Here is a 23,575-nt window from a genome sequence, read left to right on the forward strand (position 1 = left end):
CTTTCCCTGAACAAGCGGCGGACCAGCTTTGAGAATCACTGGCCTAGATAATACTTAGTCCTGCCATGAGTGCAGGGAACTGGACTAGATGATCTCTTGAGGTCCCTTCCAGTCCTATGATTCTATGACCTAAGCCTGAAGAGAGAAAACCTTCTGTTCGAGGCAGTTCAGTCCAAATCTACCAGATTTTATCCTCAAAGTAATATGAAGTGAGGGGGAGAGGGCTGTGTGTGGCATGTCTGAGGTGAACCTGGCTGTTGGCGTTTATATCAGAGGGACTGAGAGATGTGCAATAAGCACTAAGCCAGCTATTTTCAGCTATATGTTTTCCTTGTGAAAGCATCCAAACAATGCGAGACCAGGTTAAATTCAGATTGTCTTTTAATGATCTGATCCAAAGGCCCCTGCAGTCAATCAAGCCCAAAGCTCCAAAAACTTGCTACCCTCCACACTTCTACACCAACACTCAAAGTCCAAAAAGCAGCACAACTGAGTGCTGTGGTTCTGCTGCAATGGGGCAGAGAGGTCAGAGATGTAGTTTCCATACCCCTAGTATGCTTCAGAACAGTGTCTGGCTTGACTCCAGAGAGGTGCAAATTCTGAGAGCAGAATGTGACGCTTTTATAGAACTCTGCTTTTGCAAACTACTACTAAATATTCCACTTTAAAATCTATTTGTCATGCACTTCTTCAGTGTTTATATTCACTCAAAAGAATATCAACTGACTTTTCCCCCCAGAAAAGAACCCAAAGAAATTAATTAAGATTTAATGCATAATTTTAATTGCCAGGCCAATGCAATTATATTTAAATAAAATCCATTCACCACACACATACACACCTTAGGCTCTTTAGATTGTTCAGCACCATCACGCAAATTCACCCCATTCAACGAAAAGTAAATGTTACTATTAATTTTTATTAAAATACTAGTTAATTCCGATCTAGCATAACTGACATCCAAGACAAAACATTGTTATTAGATCTCTACCACATACCATAAAAAAGATTTTAATGAATTTTTTATTGAGTCAGCATGCTGAAAATTAATTTCGCAGAATAACTGTTCTTAGCAATGAGATTGCACACACATAAGGACACCCTTTTATAATTATTCAATGTCTTATAAAACCATGCCTGTGAATATTTTAACCTTTAAAAAGAAAACTCTTAAAAATGAAAGTGTTATTGTATTAATTATCTGAAACAATATTCAGCAGGAGAGATGTGAAGGGAATTTAACACACAATTCCCTGTACCCAAATCATCTTTAACTCCCCCGCCCCCACCCCACCACACTCACACCCACACTATTATAACTAGAAATGGGCTGAGCTGCAAACTTCACATCTAGAGTTGACCTCTTTTCCAAAGTTTGGAGGGTTCAGATCCTGGGCTTTGGTCCAAAACAACAACAACAATAATCAATACTACAAAACCTGCACAGAGAGATGGGAAAATACAGCCCACGTCAGAAGAGTAAGCAAAACTCTCTCTTCACAGGAATGACATAATAATGGAAAGGAAAATCAGACACATACAAGTATCATCACGCAGAAAATCCAGCATTAAAATGTTTCCCTTTTCCAAGATTTAATTCTATTTAAACTTTATTCCTCTTACATGTGGCATTTTCACTCTTCTGCTCCATGAGCCCCCTCACCCATGACCCTGCTCTGACAACCTTGCTTAACACCTGAATGTCTCCTTTCACTGAAGAACTGATGCTTTGTCAGATTATTAGCTGGATGAATGTGCAAACACTCCTGGGTCCCACTAAGATCACACAAGTGCATGCAGGGGCCAACATTTTCAAGGAGGGAAATGGATTGTGGGAATGCTAGGAAACAAAGGAAGGAAAAGTCCCGTTCTTAGGGGAGAGCAGACTCTCTGTAATTTAGTGAGGCACACTTCTTGTGAGCTACTTTTGAAATGGCATTACCTGGTAGAATATAGTGCGACTGAGGTGCTCAGGAATAAGGGGCAGTTTTCAGTCATTTGTGGTTCCGAGGCTAACATTATTAATATTAGGTTTCAGAGTAGCAGCCATTTTAGTCTGTATTCGCAAAAAGAAAAGGAGTACTTGTGGCACCTTAAAGACTAACCAATTTATTTGAGCATAAGCTTTCGTGAGCTACAGCTCACTTCATCGGATGCATTCAGTGGAAAATACAGTGGGGAGATTTATATACATAGAGAACATGAAACAATGGGTGTTACCATACACACTGTAACGAGAGTGATCACTTAAGGTGAGCTATTACCAGCAGGAGAGTGGGGGGGGGAAACCTTTTTTGTATTGCTCTATTCTCTTGCCCCCTTCGCCCTCCTTCCCTTTCTGCAGACTTTTTAAATAGGAAGCATCTATTTTATTTCTGTAGAAGGTGAAACGTTGCACTCCATATGATTTTATGAAAATATGCTAATAAGTGTGAATATAATGCAATATATGCTTCATGCAAAAGGTCTCTTGTAAGGTATCATTACAAAGCTTATAATCTATTGAGTGTGGTCATCCTATTTGTATGAATGTATCATTCTTGTATCTGAAATAAGAAATATGAAACATAACTCTGAGGTCCTACTGTAATTATGCAAAGTGTGGGCCATTAATGGCGGTTTGGAATCTTGAAGGCTCCCACTAACCAGGACAATTGACTGTAGATGGCTCTCTTTACTTGCAAGCCTTCCTGTGAGTCAGGCCGGGAAGAAAGAAGGCTTGGGGTCTCTCAGGACATGTGACCATGTCACCTGGTACTGGAATCCATCTTAAACCTGGTGTTTTTCCATTTAGAAGGTGGGGTGGGGACCCAGAGAGAAAAGATTCCTGCCTTGTGCCAAATCTAGAGAGCTGGTAGAACAGAGCAAAGGAGGCTGCAGTCATGAGAAATCCCCTAGCTACCACCTGAGCTGGAACAAGGGCTGTACCAGGGAAAAGGATTGGGCCCAGACTAGAAAGGAGTCTAATCTGTGAAAGAAGCTTATTGGAACATCTCTGAGGGTGAGATTTTAATCTGTAATCAGTTTCTTACTGTATTAAGCTTAGACTTGTGTGGTTTTGTTTTATTTTGCTTGGTAACTTACTTTGTTCTGTCTGTTACTACTTGGAACCATTTAAATCCTACTTTTTATATTTAATAAAATCACTTTTGCTTATACATTAATCCAAAGTAATTAATTCCTTTGGGGGGAGCAAACAGCTGCGCATCTCTCTCTATCAGTGTTATAGAGGGAGGACAATTTATGAGTTTACCCTGTATAAGCTTTATACAGAGTAAAGCGGATTTATTTGGGGTTTGGATCCCATTGGGAGTTGGTGTCTGGGTGCAAGAGATGGGAGCACTACACAAGATGTTTTCAGTTAAGTCTGCAGCTTTTGGGGGATGCGGTTCAGACCTGGGTCTGTGTTTGCAGCAAGCTAGCATGTCTGGCTCAACAAGACTGGTCACTGAAGTCCCAAGCTGGCAGGGAAAACAGGCTCAGAGGTAGTCTCTGCAGATCAGGTAGCAGTCCCAAGGGGGTTTCTATGATCAAATCCATCACAAAAGGCTCATCCCAGGCTCCTAGTTCTCTCAGTCACTGATTTCCCTCAATCTTTTTCCAACACACACACCGTGCACAGAAACTGCAATGACAACAAATCATGCTTCAGAAGAAGACTATGACAGAGGTCTAGCAGTCACCTTTCACCTTTGAAGCATCACAGGTCATCACACTGGACCAGCTAGAATTCCTCACTGGCTTTAGGCCCAGGTAACCCTCACACCACCCTACAGCTCTATCAGGATCTCCCCTGACCACAGCTGTCCCCAGGATTCCTTTTAGAGGGAGGTTCCCTACTGTGAAGATGACCCTGTGGGACAGAGAACAGACTCAGGCATTTCTCCCGTAAATGCCATGGAGCCAGTCAGGAATAATGTGTATCCCTGTGGGTAGCATCCCTACCCAATTCAGGGCTATTAACTCCCACTCAGTCCCACTTCCTACCCCATTTGGGATTCCAACCCCACACAGTATCCTCAGAGGGCCTGAGCGAGTTCTACTATGATGGTGACCTCCCGCCTTCTCTCTTGCTTGGGAGTGGAGAGATTTGTGTTCAGAGGGTCCCTGTCTATACAGAGATATAGTAGACATGATCCGGCCCATGGTATCTTGTTAAAGCTTGCCATCTGCTAAGAGGAATTCATTTTCTGTGGAAAAAAAAATATCACCAGCATGGCAAGATATAGGCTCTTCAATATAATCTCCACCCACTGGGCTTCTTCCCTGATCCGTCTTCCTTCATCTCTGACCTTTTTCTATTTTGAAAACTGAAGTTCCTAATTGACTGATGCAAAAGCCTATTTTCATATCACAAACAGCTGCATCCATCAAAAAGTTCATCTTCAGTGCAATTTCAACAGCCACGCTATCCACGCTACGAGTAACAGTTCCATATATCAAGCACACTGCATACAAAACACACCAAATGACGGTTTAACAGAGAATGCAACTTCCTATACAAATTCAAGGAAAAGCACAATAATAAAAGCCGAAAGACCATGAATTGTATCACACGCAGTGAAGCCCAGCTGATTGCGATTTCTCTTTATAGCCAAAAGAGTATTTCATTTATTTATAGCCAATGGAAAAATATTAATGGTACAGGTACAATATGCAAATACACATCTGATAAAAAAAGAGTGGAACAGAAACAAAGATGAGAAATCTGTGCACAATTAATGGACCATACTTCACGTGATAAAATCATGATGAAGCCAAGAACAAAGTCATTAAACAAGATGTTAGAATTAATAAGCACTGCACATTTCCAGAATGAAGGTTGTTGGTTTTTTTTATTATTATTAATTATAATTTGTACTGTGGTAGAGCATAGGATCCCCAGTCATGAGCCAGGACCCCACAGTGCTAGGAGCTGTACAAAGAAAACCAAAGCTCAGTAATTTTTATTTTAAAAAGATTACATTAATTAATGAAAACTATGTAAAGCAATTTAATCTATGTGCTACTTTCTCACTGCCATTCCGACTGTACATTTGAAGGCACAGACACAGGTATATGTGAGACTAAACATGCAGAATTCAATTTTCCAAGGCAGGAGCAATGGGTAAAACACACACATTCCACATTTACACGGCAAATCCCATATTTGTATATGCACATTGAGTAACTGTGTAGGCAACTAGGTAAATGAGAGCAAAATCACCCAGTCTCCACATTCGAATTCCCATTTTCATTGCACTTCTGTAGGTTTGCAAGCCTTTGAAAAGTAAGCCTGCCCGGCACACTTACTGAAAACAGTTAAGAGTATTATGCTCACGTAAAATTCACAGTGGGAAATAGAACACTTGACTTGTATTTCATATGCTCGGTGTCTAAAAACATCTTTGCACAATGATTTTCAGTCATTCCCATTACTGCTTAAATTAAAATGGATTGTACTGTATTACAGCAGCACCTTGGGAATGTCATAATAGTTAAAGGGCTATAGGTGTTTTTATGATAGACTAGCTTTCCATGGCTTTACTTGGATATGTCAAAGTGCTTCAGCCTGAAAGCTAAGAGACTTGTCAGACCAAACGTTTTTTTTTTTTAAAACCCTGACGGTTCACACCTGGTTAGGAAGAATGAAGAAGAAAAGCCTCATGTTTGGGTGTGTCTAGATGCTTTCTTGCCATGCTCTAGCAAGACAGAGTTTTAAACTGTCACTAATAACTGAAATTGTGGGCCAGATTGGTTTTAGCCCTCCCCAAGGTTTGCAACAGAGTGGAAAAGCACAAGCAGGCTTCCCCTTGCTGCACACCTGACGCACAGGGCGGGAAGGTCAGTGCTCAATGCTGCCCCTACCAAAAAAAAAAAAAAAATTATGCTCACTCATTCAGATTTTAAGCATTTCCTTCACTTATGCTTGCATCCCTTGGCTTAACTCTCTGTGAATACCCTAGTGAATGAGTTGGTTAATAGGGATGTTCACTGAAATAAAGACGTGTATGTAAATATTACAGAACAGTCACAGAAACCAAGTTTTAGATTCAAAACATTTGTATTGAAAATCTGATTCTTCCAATCAGAGAATGAAAACATAACATGTGACTTATTGTCCATATCCCAAAGTCCAAATACTCACAGCAATGTAGAAAGTTTGTATAAAATATGCCAAATTATCCAATTATCTTTTCGTGGAACTTATGATCTGTTTCTAGACAATCTGCAAACAGGCAAAAGGGCAAATTTGACTAATTGACTGGCCTCTACAAGTAGTTCATCCCGCTGTAACGTTCACCTTTGTAGTTATAAGAATGTTCCTGGTACCCACAGAATATCTTCCTATGAGGTGCATTTAGAGAAGACTGACCTCTCTGTGATTTTGGGCACTCTCTTAACTAATCAGTGTGATAGCCTCACTTCAAGACTGGCCGGTAATTCAAGGGCAACCTGAAATGTCTATGTATTACAGTGATCAAAGATGTGTCTGCTTTGGGATGAACAGTCCATGCATAAGAGGAAAGTAGATTCCCAGTTATGTGCTTCATAAAAATAACCCCATCAGTTTCTTAAAGAATGCATTTGAAATTAAATTAAAAATTAATTACTGGCACTGCTGTCTGCTAGAACTTTATCATGATTATAGGTGCAATCTTAGCTGTGTAAACAGAACCAGTTGCTTTTTACAAGAAATAAAGCACTTTGGCTCAATACCAATATGACTAATTACCATGCTTCAGACATTAGTTATCCTACACCACTAACACTGAATTTATTACAGAAATATCTTATTTCAATTGTATACTTGGTGATTACTATCAATCACGTATTGAACTCTCCCCTGTACATATACAGAAATGATTATGCTAAGACTGCAGTGTGAGATCGCAAATGAAAAAAAATTAAATGGTTAACAACCTCTGTATACTTAACTTAGGGGAAGGGGATTTCCTGACTATTTATGTTTGTTTGGGAGGAGTAACATGGAGCATTTATTGTTAGAGAATTATCTGAATTCATCTAGTTTTTGGGGTAATAAAAGGTAATTTTTGTTTTATTATGCATTTTTGGGTTCATTGTGATCGTACGGAGGGAATGGGAATAGCTACAGAATTATTGTTAGACATACAGGCAAGTTATATCATTTTGAATAATCTGCACATTTATTTCTAATAAGGAAACTTTGCATTTGCATATCAATTCACCTCAAAATATTTTCTAAGTATCTCAAAAATATTTTTAAAAACTGTATTTAATTAAACAACCTGTGCTTAATTACTGTTCTGTACTCCTATGAGGCAGCTAAGTATTATTATTTCTATTTTAATTATGCATAAACGGAGGCAGAGCTGCAGTGGATTAAGGGCGTTTCCCTGGATCATACAGCCAATCAGTGGCAGAGGTGTGAATACAATACAAGAGAGTCATGACACGCAGTCGCCTGCTTTACCTACCAGCTAACATTCTCTCACTGGGTAGCATAATGGTATATGGAAAGTGTGAAATGTACACAATTTGCCAATATTTTTGTATTCGATATTATGCGAAGCAGTAGTTCTTTACCTTTTTAATTCTGCAGACTACTATGCATCCATCTCCCTCACTCCCCGACTCTTAAAATATTTCATTCTTCAGGGTACTGGGAAGGCCTCTGAAGACCACGAGTGACCCAAGGAGTAGAGTTAGGGAATTAGTACATCCAGCTGAAACGTTCACCTTGCTAGTTTTAAGAATGTTCCTGGTACCCACAGAATATTTTCCTATGACGTGCATTTAGAGCTGACTGACCTCTCTGTGATTTTGGGCACTCTCTTAACTAATCAGTGTGATGGCCTCACTTCAAGACTGGGTGGTAATTCAGGGGCAAACTGCAACATCTATGTATTACAATGATCATAACTGGCTCTGTGGATATGGGGAAAGCAGTGGATGTGATATATCTTGACTTTAGCAAAGCTTTTGATACAGTCTCCCACAGTATTCTTGCTAGCAAGTTAAAGAAGTATGGATTGGATGAATGTACTATAAGGTGGATAGAAAGCTGGCTAGATTGTCGGGCTCAACAGGTAGTGATCAATGTCTAGTTGGCAGCAGGTATCAAGCGGAGTGCCCCAGGGATCGGTCCTGGGGCAGGTTTTGTTCAACATCTTTATTAATGATCTGGATGATGGGATGGTTTGCACCCTCAGCAATTTCGCAGATGACACTAAGATGGGGGGAGAGGTAGATACGCTGGAGGGTAGGGATGAGGTCCAGCGTGACCTAGACAAATTGGAGGATTGGACCAAAAGAAATCCTGATGAGGTTCAACAAGGACACGTGCAGAGTCCTGCACATAGGAAGGAAGAATCCCATGCACCGCTACAGACTGGGGACCAACTGACTAAGCAGCAGTTCTGCAGAAAAGGACCTGGGGATTACAGTGGATGAGAAGATGGATATGAGTCAGCAGCGTGCCCTTGTTGCCAAGATGCCCAACGGCATATTGGGCTGTATTAGTAGGAGCACTGCCGGCAGACCGAGGGAAGTGATTATTCCCTTCTATTCGGCACTGGTCAGGCCACACCTGAAGTATTGTGTCCAGTTTTGGTCCCCCCACTACAGAAGGGATGTGGACAAATTGGAGAGAGTCTAGCGGAGGGCAACGAAAATGATCAGGGGGCTGGGGCACATGATTTATGAGGAGAGGCTGAGGGAACTGGGCTTATTTAGTCTGCAGAAGAGTGAGGGGGGGTCTGATAGCAGCCTTCAACTACCTGAAGGGGGGTTCCAAAGAGGATGGAGCTCGGCTGTTCTCAGTGGTGGCAGATGACAGAGCAAGAAGCAGTGGTCTCAAGTTGCAGTGGGGGAGGTCTACGTTGGATATTAGGAAACACTATTTCACTAGGAGGGTGGTGAAGCACTGGAATGTGTTACCCAGGGAGGTGGTGGAATCTCCATCCTTAGAGGTTTTTAAGGCCCGCTTGACAAAGCCCTGGCTGGGATGATTTAGTTGGTGTTGGTCCTGCTTTGAGCAGGGGATTTGACGGACTAGATGACCTCCTGAGGTCTCTTTCAACCATAATAGTCTATGATTCTATGAATTAAGACTTAAAAGGCTTGGTCCTTCAGAGCAAAGACACATATGTGCTTAGAGGCTACAATATATGTATTGATTTTTTTTTCAGTGTTTAAAAGTGCATCTCCATACATGCATGAAGGTGTCACATTAGAATAATTACACAAGCGTTTATTTATATTGCATTTTAAAAAAGCACTGAAATGTGCAATCAGTCCTCGGATTGTTTATCTGTGCATTCATTTATCATGGAGTTATGATTATCTGATGTTGAGAATCTGATGGAGGTAAAGTGAATTACCAGCTCAGCTCATAAATTAAGCTGCCCAGGGATAGCTTCAACTTACACTGTAGATTTTGTTCTGCTGTCTTGCTCCTTGGCAACAGAGAACACAAGTAAGTCCTTCACTGTGGACAGTACATCCTATCCTGAACCACTCATTCCCCTCGTATAACTGCCAAGGTGCTTGGGGATGGATGCCCAGTTCTCAGCGAGAGAAGGCAGTTTTCATATAAATTACAGAATAGAATAGTATTACTTATCAGCCTCACTTGGGTAAATTATAGCAAATCCTGAGGTAGGTTTCACTTAACTAGTAGCAGAATAGGGACACACATATCGGTGCTCTTCAAATTGATCTCCCTCCCATCCACACCCAAAACACAACGAATGGAAAGCCCACTCATTGAGTTGAATGACATTTTGAAAACAAGCTGCTGGGCAATGACTGATAGTAGGGAGATGTGTACCAAATGAGAGGCAAGATGCACTGCCATGCCATAACCAGAATGGGGAGAAAAATAAAATGATCAGTGTAGGGATTGAACTTTACCTACCAAACGGACTTTATATGACACAGGGATATGATTATAACAGGAGCAAAGAGAACCCTGTTGATCAACTGTCAGTGGGGAAAAAGTCAGAAAGTGCAAAGGGGGATGAGGTTATGCATATGTCGTCTTCTTGGCAGAATCTGGGAATCTGCACTATAGAACGTCCCTGCTCCGCAAGTATTTATGGTCACTCTTAATGCATTCTGAAAGGCTGCCTTCAATTTACGCTTTTAATTTTTGATTTGTGAGAACTGCAAAAGTTATTAACACACACACACAACAGGTAACATTTCTTTTCTGATGGACACAACACAATGTGATGTGAAAATATAATTTTTTTAAAACATGCCCTTATTACAAATTACTGCAATAATTTTTTTTAGATAATAACAATCCATCAATATCTACTATAAAATGACTGAGGGCTTCAAAGCTGGTAGCTAACTACCCAGATCAGAGAAATAACATGGGTTTACACAATGGTATTGGAACATACATTTATGAAATTCTGTTTTATTTGATGGAATAATAATAGAAGGAACAATAGCAATGATCCAGTTAGTGTTTTGGAGACCTGAACGTTTAGATTTCTGGTAGAAGGATGTTTAATTCATAAATATATGTGTAATATAGCACCCACAGATTTTTTTTTTTTTACTAAGTTAGAAGAGAAAAGTTGTCTTAACCCTCACCTAATCCTTCAGACTAAGCAGAGAATAGGACCCCAACTCCACACGGCCCCCAACCCATTGAAGCAGATATAAGATCCAAATTCTCTGGGTGGCATATATTTCCAGTGACACCATATTAAAAAGTGAGCCGTTAGAAGCCAAAGGAGAAAAGGTAGTCAGGATGCAGTGCACCAAATTCAGCCAATCCCCTCTGAAGTCCATGCGATTGCATGACTAACTGACAGCATAATTTATCCCAAAATTCTGGACATCACTCCCATCAAACATGTTCCTGAATGGAAATTAGCACAGCTTGCAGCCAAAGTGATGTGCTAGGGGAGAAGCCTGTTTAGGACGTGCTGTAAACGGGAAACAAAGCATAGAATATTTCTACTGAAGTCATTGTTTCTATTTGTTTATTCTCCCATCCTTTGACTAGGAACCAATTTGTTTGGAGTACCTCCTTCAGCATCCTTCATATTCTTTCACCATGAAATGGAATGGTCTCCATTAATTAGAACACAGGGATTATATACAGTTACGAACTCTCAACTGGACAGAATATTATTCAAACATTGTGCAAATTACTTGTCTGATTGGCTAATGATCTCAAAACTCACCATATTACAGTAATTATCTATCCTTGTGGTATCTAAGCAGCATCATATCTAAACCTGAGACTCTGCCCTTGGTATGTCTGGCCTTAGATATGGTAGTTAAATCTTACCGTAAACAGAAGCATGCTCGGTTTAAGTAATATCCTGAGGTCAATAGTAGAGCAATTGAAGTCCAGAGCACCTACAGCAGGAGGCTCTAAAAGCACACCTGCAGGCGCTTTTATTAAATGTACTTCATTCTTTTAGATTTGGGGCATGTGTTATTTTTTCCCCCAGAAAATATTTGATTACACTATTTGAGATCCTATACATTGTACAGGACTGAAACCATCAGGAATCCAGAACTCTACATTCTTATGGAGCCCAAATTCTGTTTACACTGAAGTCAATAATGTTCCCTAAATCCTCAAGATCAGTCTCATATGTAGTATGCGTTTCCCTTTAAAAGTGCATGAATGTTAGCTGCATATTCACTGAGATCAGCGATATTAAAAGAAAATCAGTAACATTACTGACAAAACTAACAAGAGCGCTTGCTCTCTCTGTGCCCTTCATCCTTCCAAAGTGCAGATAAAATTCTAGACAGAGCAGCCTATTGATCATCATCTAAATTTAAGAGCATTAGCCACAGTATCACCACAGAGAGGGAACCTGTCTTCATCACTTTTGATGTGATATTTCATTATAAAGTTGGTTGCAAAGCGATTTTAATATTACTCTAGTAACATATGAAGACAACTATATATATGTTTTCTCTCTCAGCCTATGGCATGTGAGCTACCATAGGTGCTCAGAATGTATCTGATGTTGTTTATTTCCTCCGCAGTATTTTGGCTATTGTTCTCTGTTGATTCACTTGGCATGTTTTAAAACAGTGCTGATTTACTGATGATTTACACACACACAATACATACACATTTTTCCTATTAATAAACCTCTAAAAGTAATACAACAGTCAAAAACTAAATTGCAATATAAGTTATTCAATCAAAATCTGCCATGTGAGACAAAGTAATAGAAAACGCTTCTTATAAAACCAACATATTTATGTGCAGAGAGATAGGTACGGCACTGAACAACTCTTGAAAATGGATTTATTCAGGCTCCTTTGAAAGCGCATCTAAACCAGGGCTAACAGGAAATTGCAGGTTCAAAAATAATTGTAGGTTCCATGATTTTCAGCCTGCCTAACAATTCTATCATTTTATTGGAATGCTCATTAATTCTAGGCTACCTTCTTTTCTCCAGTGCTGCGGGAAGCCACATCTGGAGTTGGAATTCAGCACTCGGAAACTGGAAAGAAGCAGATACAATTCACTGCAGATGAAAAGGAGGCATATAGATGCAGACATGAGTCTAGCGAGCACATATTCACCTCTGTGGGGCTGCTGGACTGTGAAATACCCGGGCTATGCAGCACGAGAGGCTGCAGTCTACTCTGAAGAGGCATTCCCTCCTCAGAAGTGAGGGTATTTTGCCAGTTCAGTCTTCTACCACTGCACAGGGGGAGCTCTTGGGAACAATGAAGGGGGATGTGCCTGAAACCAGTAGTGTTACTCCAGTCTGCACAAGCATATCTGAGGTCAGAGGGCTGGATCCCTTTGATCCACACACAGAGGAAGACCTCTCCATGTGGATCACAGAAGGGAATCTTTGTGATAAAATCCACACTTCCCCTGCATCTCACAGAACCGTCTGTGGGCTTGTGAATCAAAGGCGTCAGGGAGAATGGGCACGCTGGGGTATGCACATAGTGACCCTGTGGCCCTATAAAGATTGAGGTGGAAGGATACAGGAAGTTCTAGGCCATATTCTTTTTCTATCAGGTGTCCCGAAGGTGAGTGGGTGGGGGGCAGAACCCCAGAACTGCTGCTGCCTGCAGGAGTCCTGACAGCATGATTTCACCAGAACTGCTAGTCCGGGTGTTGTATGAACAGAGCACCTGATTGGCAAAGGGGACTTAGGAGTGCTGCAGCCCAAAACCAGATTGCTACCACTCAAACAGCAGAGCCTCAGCATGTAACACTGGCTTCTCAGCATGCTCACTCCAGATTTCTTTCCTATGATTCTACCTGCCTGCTGCATTGCTTATTGCTAATGAAACACCAAGAGGAGAGTGGGGTTGGGGGGTAGAGGGGGGAGAAGGGATGGAATGGAGATATGAAGGCGCAAATTGGGGCAGAAAGCTTTATTGATCCTAAGGATGTATGGGGTTCAGGAGCTTTCCCCATGGCCTGTTCCTGCAGCAATGAAGGCACACCCAGGTTCCTAACAGAACAACTGGGTACAAATATCCATAAGGAAACCCACAGAAATTCTTTAGCCTTTTTGCTCCACAGAGGGATCCCCCTCACACACACACACACGCACGCACGCACAGGGGGCAATTGGGCCCTGCATGTGGCCCATGGTGCTGCTAATTATTTAAAACCACACCCAGGGCCCTGCAAAGGGGTGTAATCAACTCTCAAAGGTTGGTGAAGGAATCCACCTGGGCCAGAAATACCTTCTTCCAGGCTTCTCTCAGGACATTTGGGCGACAGGGGCATAGTTGCTGAGGAAGGAGAAGTGGTCTCAGAGGCAGTTTGAGATATAGGGGGAGAGGGGGAACCCAGACTGCTGGCTCTGGTTTTAGGGCCCAAGACAAAGGTTCCAATAGCAGGGTGCAAGGGAACTCTCCTCACCTACGAGTGGGGAAACTAACTACTGATGGTGCCAGCTGCCTCCTTTGTCTCAGGTCAGAAGAATGGGGCAGGATGGAAAATGTAGTTCAACTGGGCACCCCCTCAATCCACTGAAATTAACGAGAGCTTTGCCTGAGTAAAAAAATAGGTTTAAGACCCAACTTTTCTAACAGGAGAGAGAGCTGATAATTCTTTGAATTCTTAGACTCTTGCACCCACAGTTCTGGAAAACTCAGCATATCGCTAAGTATAAGCGGAGTTTTCCCACTTATCATGCCCTTCTACTGGCTTATTATTAGGAACAGTAATGATGATTCAATAGCCCCCAACATTTTGAATTCAAAGCCTATGTATTTTCAGTACAAAAAGTGCATCCCATCATTTCCATGGTTTCTATCCTTTGGGTGATGATGCCTTAAAAAATGCCATATGGCAAACACATTGTGCACAGTTTCAAATTGTTTCAACAACTTTAAGTCTATCAAAATCATTTGTCATTTGTGCATAGTACCAGAAATATTAATAACATCTGTTTGCCTATCTAGGAATTTAGCATAGCTATTAAGAATAGAAGTGGCTCTCAGCAGACATTATAAAGAAAGCTGCCTGGGATTTATTTTGTTTGTTTTTTATTTAACAGCTTTCACTCATAATATTGAATAAACTCTTAATGAGTTAATTTACTGGCATATGCAATTAGTTGTCCTTTATTATACACATTTAACTGATATACTGAAACCTTTGAAATGAAACTATTATGCTGTTTTCCTTTATATGCTCCCCCCTTACATGCAGCCTACTGGAAAAGCATGTTAAGCGAGATCTGTCAACTGCTTAAGAACTTTCCAATGACCTTGTCAAAAAGAAAGTCTTTGATTTATTTTTTTAAAAACCCTAACTAAACCTTCCCCTTACGCTCTCTTGCTTCCTACCATCTGCATCTCTGACGGAATCATGTTCAATAATAACGGCTACCAATCATTTTTAGGCTCCAGGCTCTCCATGTTTTTACAGTTCCAACAGCTTGTCACAGTCGGTAGCTCTCTGACCTTTGAACTGGCTTCCAGTAGGTTCATGACTAATACAAAAAACTGAGCTAAAAAGGAATGCTGATCATTGAAGTACACTATTAGAGGATGCTGAACTGTCATAGAAGCCTTCCTTTAGATAGCATGTGAAGCAAAGCTACTTTGCATCCATCTCTAGGGTCTGTCTAGTAGGCGTTAAAGATGCTATGTCCATTTTCGTATAATATAATGAATTGTTCATTCATTGTTAGGGAAAGAAAACAGTTATTTTTTCCTGCATTACAAGCCATCAGAAGGCACACTGAAAAGATGACTACAAAAAATACATGAATCATCTTAACTAAGCCAATAACTTTCCAAAAAAGAGTAAAGTGCCCCGGCCCTCATTATAATATACAAACACACCCACAACCAGACAGTGGAGCTATGCTGCTTTACACAAGCTGAGAATCTGACTCAGTCTAATGTCTGTGTGTAAGCTGATGCTGCTCCATATGCCTTTGTAGGGCCAAGCCCGCAGAAGTACAGAACACCTGCAATTACCCCTAAACTCCTGCCCTACCCAAGTCTCAAATAGATTTCAAAGTCAGCCTTGTGTTCACCTCAAGATAAAGACACTGAAACTGCAACCTAGTTAAGAATCCTGTTGGTGATATACAAGCTAGCCAGTCTCAAAATGATAATGATGCCTAATGATGCAATTCAGCTCCTACTAAGTCTATGGCAAAACTCCCACTGACTACAGGGAGATCAGGCTGGGGTTCCTAATCAGGGAATCTGAACCCAAGAGTCTGAGAATTCTCCAGTCTCCCGCCCACCCCAAGGAATACAAAATAGCTTTTCTGACTCAAAAATTATCGTAGATTTGGTCTTGCCCAGGAGAGCAGAAGAACCTGTTAACGCTGGAATGCTAACATGAACTTCATGGAGTTTTATTTCATGGGGAAAGTCTAAAAGAAAGACTTTTTAATATAAATGCTACTGCTGTTACTAGCAGCCCTTAGAACTTTAAATCCTTCTCACCGTTCCCTTTCCCTTGTTTGGAACTTGCCAGACAACAAGACTGTGGTGGATTATGTGCACATGAAGAGAGAGCATATTCCTTTCTTTTCATCTCAACACTTACCCTTCAAATAATATTTTTATCTTTTACCAAGGTTTAATCTTGTCAATATCACAGTCTTACATTTTAAGTCAGCAATTTTACCTCTCTCCTTTCCTCATCTTCTGGGGAAATGACATATGAAAAGGCCTGTGTCTACAGATTCACTCACTGTACAGAGGATCATCTAGGCATTTTTAGCTTTAAAATTGAACTAAAGCTCCAACAGGTGAATGTCTCATCCCCAAGCCAAGGGGAGAAATTACAGCCTCTGACTGAATGTGCATGCAGTTGATCTAAGGCTAAGCAACTCCTTTCTAACTCAGGGAGGCAGCATTGCCTAGCTGATAGAGAACTAGACTGGGACTCAGGACACCCAGAGCCTAATCCTGGCTTGGCCATTGGCCTGCTGGCTGACCTTGGGCAAGTCACGTCACACCTCCCTGCCTCAGTTTCCCCAAATATAAAATGGGCATAATGATGCTTTCTTCCTTTGAAAGGTTCTGATTGAAAATAACTAGGTTTTATTATTAATCCTATTTGGGTTTTTCTATAAGAAACCCACATAAGATACTGTTCTTTATTTTGGTAGTTCTTTCTGGAAGAATTCTGCCAATGTAGAGTGGGCCAGTGAAAAACCTGTTGCACCATTTAATCACTCAAGATAAGGCTTACCTGGGACTAAAGAGGTGCATAGATCTCTGCACTAGGGTAAATTTCACCCTTGCAGTGCATGGTTCAGTTACTCCTCCTTCTAAAGATAGACCTTTGCATATTCTAGGAAGAGAGATTATACCATGCAAGAGAAATTATCTCTTCCCTTGCTAAACAGACGGGAGCGTGTAACAGATCTGTGTTGTTTGTTTGAATCACTTCAAGGCATCCTGGTGTAATTTAAGATTCTCTCAGATCATTCATATTTTTGCCCACAGCCAGAAATCCAAGTAAACATTGTGCATCAGACACTTGTAGAGAAGACAGTTCAGAATTCTGCAATGCTTTACTAGGAGGTACAGAAGCACAGAGGTTCACAAGGGATTTAGGAGCACAAGTCCCATTCAAAGTTTTGTGCTTCTAAATCCCTTATGAGGTTTTTGAAAAACTCCCCCAAATACACTTACTGGCTTTTATTACAGATACACAGCTTGATAAAAATCATCATCTGCCGCTTTCATTCCACACTGAAGTACCCTTTCCACATGGATATAGGAACTCCATAGAGAGAGCTGGCTGGGAAACAGGTTTCCCAACCAATGAGACTTTCTGACATTTCAGAAATTTTCCCATTTCACTTTGGGACAAAACAGAAACATCTGAAGTTTTTGAGACACACCCCAGAACAGCAAATGGCCTGGTTCATCAGGGCATTCGCCCGGGAGGTAGGAGAATGGAAGAATTCCCAGGTGAGTGCCATCATCACCAGGTTATTGGCTGTACTGGGGTCTCTCTCTCAAAAACTTCATGTCTCCGTTTTGTCCCAATACGGAAAGGGCAAGTTTTTGAAATCTCAGAAAAACTCAAGGCTCGGGAAATCTGTTTCTCTCTATGGAGTTCCTTCTTTATTCCTGGTGTGGAAAACAAATGGCAGCCAAAGCTCAAGTCTGAAACATACGTGTACAGTCTCATTCCCTGCATCCCTTGCTTTAGCATCTTGCTCATTCAGTCCATCCCTTCCATTCACCAATCTCTTCTCCTTCTTTCATCTCCACTGAGTCGTTCTTCCTCCTCATTCATTCTGTAACTCACATTCATGACTGTATCCACTCTAACTTTCCCTCTACTGACAGGTTTCAGAGTAACAGCCGTGTTAGTCTGTATTCGCAAAAAGAAAAGGAGTACTTGTGGCACCTTAGAGACTAACCAATTTATTTGAGCATGAGCTTTCGTGAGCTACAGCTCACTTCATCGGATGCATACCGTGGAAACTGCAGCAGACTTTATATATACACAGAGAATATGAAACAATACCTCCTCCCACCCCACTGTCCTGCTGGTAATAGCTTATCTAAAGTGATCATCAGGTGGGCCATTTCCAGCACAAATCCAGGTTTTCTCACCCTCCACCCCCCCACACAAATTCACTCTCCTGCTGGTGATAGCCCATCCAAAGTGACAACTCTTTACACAATGTGCATGATAATCAAGTTGGGCTATTTCCTGCACAAATCCAGGTTCTCTCACATCCCCCCCACCCCCATACACACACAAACTCACTCTCCTGCTGGTAATAGCTCATCCAAAGAGTGGTCAGTTTGGATGAGCTATTACCAGCAGGAGAGTGAGTTTGTGTGTGTATGGGGGTGGGGGGATGTGAGAAAACCTGGATTTGTGCAGGAAATAGCCCAACTTGATTATCATGCACATTGTGTAAAGAGTTGTCACTTTGGATGGGCTATCACCAGCAGGAGAGTGAATTTGTGTGGGGGGGTGGAGGGTGAGAAAACCTGGATTTGTGCTGGAAATGGCCCACCTGATGATCACTTTAGATAAGCTATTACCAGCAGGACAGTGGGGTGGGAGGAGGTATTGTTTCATATTCTCTGTGTATATATAAAGTCTGCTGCAGTTTCCACGGTATGCATCCGATGAAGTGAGCTGTAGCTCACGAAAGCTCATGCTCAAATAAATTGGTTAGTCTCTAAGGTGCCACAAGTACTCCTTTTCTTTTTCCCTCTACTGCACACATTCCTGACCTCATTGACACTTAAAGAGGAAGAGAGAGTGAAAAGAGAAACAAGGAGACTAGCAGCCCCAAGATTATCTGGGGGAAAAGAGATCAACCTGGAGGTCAGTAGCTCCCCAGCATGGCAGCAAGGTGTGTGGCTTCACAAACATATGGCTAAGGGAAAACCCTGACTTTCTCAAACTGACACCTCAGGGGCCAGATTCTGATCTCAGAAACTCTACTTTGAGTCTTAAAGTCAGTAGAGATGCCTTGGATTTAGAACCATGTAGCTGAGAACAGAGTTTTGCCCCCAAGCTTTCATGCAATGCACACACGCAATTTCTTGCCCGTGGAGTTTTTATGTTGGGCACATCCTGCATATCATTACATACCAGGAATACTGCACATCAATTTTACCTGTTGAGTTAATTGCTCTTTTCACCTTTGCTAATCAACTGGGCAAAACTGGTTACACAAATTAAAACAGGGCTCTAGGATCTGCACCAGCTTCCAGTGCATTTCCAGGTACAATTTAAGGTGATAGTTTGAACAATAAGCATTCTAGCTACCATCCATTGGCTTACTCACAGGGACACTGGAGGCAGATCTTTCTCAGTGAGGGGCCATTTTTGCCTTGGTTCATGAGAGCTGTACTTCTTTGACCATCAGGTCGAGGCTCATTTATTTTCCCAGGTATTTTTTGTGGGGGAGGCATGAATACCTGGCTACATGACCAAGTATGTGTATTTACATATTGGGGATTGGTGAGAATTGGTTTTGTTCTTATAATATCTATACGGGCATCCAAAACACAGGATGGGTGTGTTTTTCAATAAATATGTTTAAATTGAAAGGCATGTGAATACTTCACCCCACTCTGACTATTGAAAGCCTAACTGAAATATGTTAGATAAAAATAAGGAGCCTATACCTATTTTCCTTTTCCGAGAGAGACCTTAATGACACTCGCAAAGATAACTTACAGGCAGTCTAAGCTGTATTGTATTTATTGACTCTGAATGCCTGTAAGTTGCTCATCATTTCGCTTGTCCTGTCCTTAGGAAAATAGAACATGTCTGTTAATTGCCTGAGAATCCATTTTCTTATATAACTTCCCAATTTATGAGGTCCTATTGCTGAATTGCTCAATCATTAATTTAAAGCATGGATACTAATTAGAAGTCAGAATAAAATAGCCACACTTGGGAGTCTTTGGAAAAGATGTGCAGAGTCACTCCAAAAGCCCTGCAAAGGGAACAATACAGTCACAGGAGGGAGCAGCGAGATTAGAAGTTTGAACGCAAACCAATTACAAACTCGAAGCAGGGAAAGTGACAATATAAATTCTAAGAACACAAGAAGATCAGCATCTCAGGAAATGCAAGATAATAAAAAGTTTCAAATAATGCTGATTAGGAACAGAGGCATGTGGAATATTTATTTAAAATCAAGTTATATGTAAATACAGAATTTAAAAGAAAACAAATTGATGGCCGATTTTTTTTTAATTTCCTTTTACAAATTGAGTTTACCTGTGTGTCCAACAATGTGTCTGCTCACACAAATACTGTTATTGCCTAGGAAATCACAATGATTACACATCCATCTGACTACTTATCCATCTAACTGGTCATTTGTAAACAATGGGAGTTAAATTCACCTCTGCAGAGAGGGCCAGCACAAAGTTTACTCACCACTTAAATCCTACTTAAGTCCTCAAAATAGGGCTTAGCTGGTGTAATGAATTGTGCTGAATGTTCTCCACAGGGGTGAATTTCATCAGTATTGTGGTGACTGTGTTGTGGTGACATTCAAAAAAATGTGGTCCTAAGATTGCATCTGAAAAGCAAGAGATGATAAATTCTAGGACACACAAGTACCAGGAGAGAGAAATTTTAAAAGACATGCGATGATTCGGGAAGTTCTACAACTTAAGAGATAAGATACCCAGTAATGAATCAATACTAGTCAGAGAATCCTGCATCACATGGTCAGGAAAACCTGGCCTCTGGAACAGGTTAATGATTTGTCTGAGATTTCATAGCTGAAATACAGTGGCCCCGATTCTCCTATTACACAACAGTTGAAGATTTACATTACACTGTACACTGGAAAAGTGTGCGGCTGACAGAAAAGCAGAGATGCCCTCTATGCAGTAGACATCCGTACACACTACACACAGAACAGGTGATAGCTGGGTCCAGTTAAACATAAAAGGAAGTGTGTCTTTGGAAAACTTAGTTGCCCCATTTGTTTCCCCAGAAAAAGCATATTTTAAAAAGGTCCAAGAACATAATGAAAAGCAACTCCAAGTAGCTTCACCCTATGCCCTTTTGAGATATAGGAGTGATTAGCGTCTCAGTGCCGAAGGCTTTTATATAATGGCATGTCAGCAACATGCTGCCTTTCTGAATATGAGGTGCAGTGGATACATAAATGATTACCAAGATAAAATGGAACCTTCTGATCTTAAGTATACAGTGATGGCCTATTATCAATTTGCTTTACTTTCATGAATGCCTTTTAGACAAACGGATTGTTACAGTTTCTTTGTTTCCACTGCCCTTTACTGAACTGACGCCAACCGTCAAGCACAGAACACCTAAAAATATCATGGCTTTTAGTGTGTCCACTGACATTCTGCTGTGATCTCCAGAACAAATGTCTTCCACTACCAGGCCTACTCCCTGAAGAGTGCATTTCTGTCTCCAAATGTCAACGTGTCGTCATCTGTGAGAACATTCCTTAGGTCATTGCTACTCCACATACCCATCTAGCAAGACATACAGGTTTCTTTTCCTGTTGCTTCTAGTTTATCATGCTGGCCATGTTACACAGAAAACTTGTGCTTCTTTTTTCTTATCTCAGGACACATGCCCTGTGCACTGGGCTCCTTAGATCGCTGACCTGCTTGCTTAATGTTACCAGGTTTCTCTGGACAGGGACCAGGGTCGGCTGCGCAGTATCTTCTGTGACCGGCCTTTCTGATTCCGATTGCCCATATCCAGTGCTGCTGTGCACTAGTTGGCTCCTTCAATCCTTGCTGAATGCTGACCTATTTCAGTGCATAGCAGGGAGAAAAGTCTTATGTAGGTCACATCCTTCCTTTTCAGAACATTTTCTTTACCCCTGCAGGCTTCCTTACACTCAAGACGACAATTGGGTTTTAAACAATCCTTGTAGTGCCAGTATGATTCAGTTGCTAATACTCACCTTTGGGTTATGGGTCACGTTTTCAAGCCCAAACCAAGACATTTTTTGCACATAATCATTGTTGAAAGCTGCAGCGCAGAGTACTAAGGGATGGTGAATTGGTAGAGGTTCCTTCGGTCAAGTAAGACACTATACTAGATCCGGTTGGGCAAGTAAATATTTTGATACTTAACTCGTTTTTCACTGTATCCGATATTACATATTGAAATATGAGATGTGAATAAAATTTGGCAGGAAACAAATTCCATTTCTTCAGCTTGCATGTTGTATTAATGTTGCTTTCTCCTGGTAAGCTGAATGTGAACAACGTGTTTTCTCAAGTGAACACAAGAATTCAGTCATCCTAAGGTCTCCTTGTTTGTGCTTTTGTATTATTGCACCATATCTATTTTCTCTCATTTGGCTACTATTTTAGGGCTTGTCTACTTGTGGAAATTTAGTGGCATAATTATACCAGGATGCCTTCCTATGTGGAAAACACTTATTCCAGAATAGAAGTATGCACCTGGGGAGTTACACCAGCATTGCTCTAGCGGTGTCTGTGACAATTTGGGGGTTCTGTCTGTATTATTTCTGAATTGTGGACAATTTTATGAAACTGTATTGGATATGGATCCACCATGAATTAGCAGGGCTGTGTCAAGCCCCGATCAGGCCAAAGACAATAGGGGGCAATTAGCACTCCATGTCATCTATTCAAAGTACAATACCTTGGGACAATGGCTTTGATGTAGCTGGGAGAGGACACCTCCTCCCTTTATCTGAAGGGAGGGAAATTTGCGTGCCATGGAAAAGTACCAAAAGACTGAACAAAAGAAGGTGATCACAGCAGGAGTCTATAAAGGGACTCACCGGGAGGGGCGTTTGGGAGGGAGCCATCTTGCACCAGATTAAGATGTGGAGGTTGCTGCAGAGGTGATACAGGCAAAGGGGTCGAGGACCCTCCCCTGCATGAGCTACGGAACACGGATGATCTTCCAAAGTAAGGGTGAGCTAGTGAGGGTCATTAAGTTTAGGATGTTTTATTGTTCTGTACAAAATGTACTCTCACATGCTTTTTCATGATTAAATAGGAGCATAAAGATGTTACTGGGCAACACGTGTGTTTTGACTACTTCACAACTACTGAGTGCCTCTGGGACACTGAAACTGCAAACCAGAAGCTTCACACCTGTTGGGTGCAGTTCTGGGAGAGGGAAGCATTTAAATATGGGGGAGTCTGAAGGGTAAGTGTTGCACCCAGAGGGGCTAGGCAGATGAACAGTGGGTTACAACACTTGGAATGGGGGGCAGATAGAAAGTGTGCATCCTGAGAATGTGCCTAGGGACGCCAAGATTGGGGCAGTGGCTGGATGCCATTCAGGCTCCAGGAGCTTGAAACACCATAGAAATCCAGAGCACAGAGGCTGGAATTCCCCTCACAGTAGTCCCAGTGAGGGGCCAGAAAAGGGCACTCACCAGGATCTGTGACCATGTTATTACACTGATATCAATATGCTGCTACATTTCCCCAATTAGCCAGGTCTACACTACGGAGTTAGGTAGACACTTATGGCGACCTAACTCTAAGTGTCTACACTACATCATTGCTCCCACCGATGCAAGTCCCGCACTATACCGACCAAATAACTCCACCTCCATGAGAGGTGTAGCACTTAGGTCAATGTACTTAGGGCGACAGCATCTGTACAGACAATGCGGTACTTGCATCATCTGTC

The 23,575-nt window shown here is 41.4% G+C and overlaps 1 protein-coding gene across 4 annotated transcripts in view; it reads right to left on the reverse strand.

The window, feature by feature from the left end:
- SPOCK1 (SPARC (osteonectin), cwcv and kazal like domains proteoglycan 1) overlaps positions 1–23,575 on the reverse strand; it is a 471,926-nt gene that overhangs the window by 267,847 nt on the left and 180,504 nt on the right. The window lies entirely within an intron of this gene.

The sequence above is a fragment of the Lepidochelys kempii genome, chromosome 8 (assembly GCF_965140285.1).
Source record: "Lepidochelys kempii isolate rLepKem1 chromosome 8, rLepKem1.hap1, whole genome shotgun sequence".
In the NCBI taxonomy this organism is placed as follows: domain Eukaryota; kingdom Metazoa; phylum Chordata; order Testudines; family Cheloniidae; genus Lepidochelys; species Lepidochelys kempii.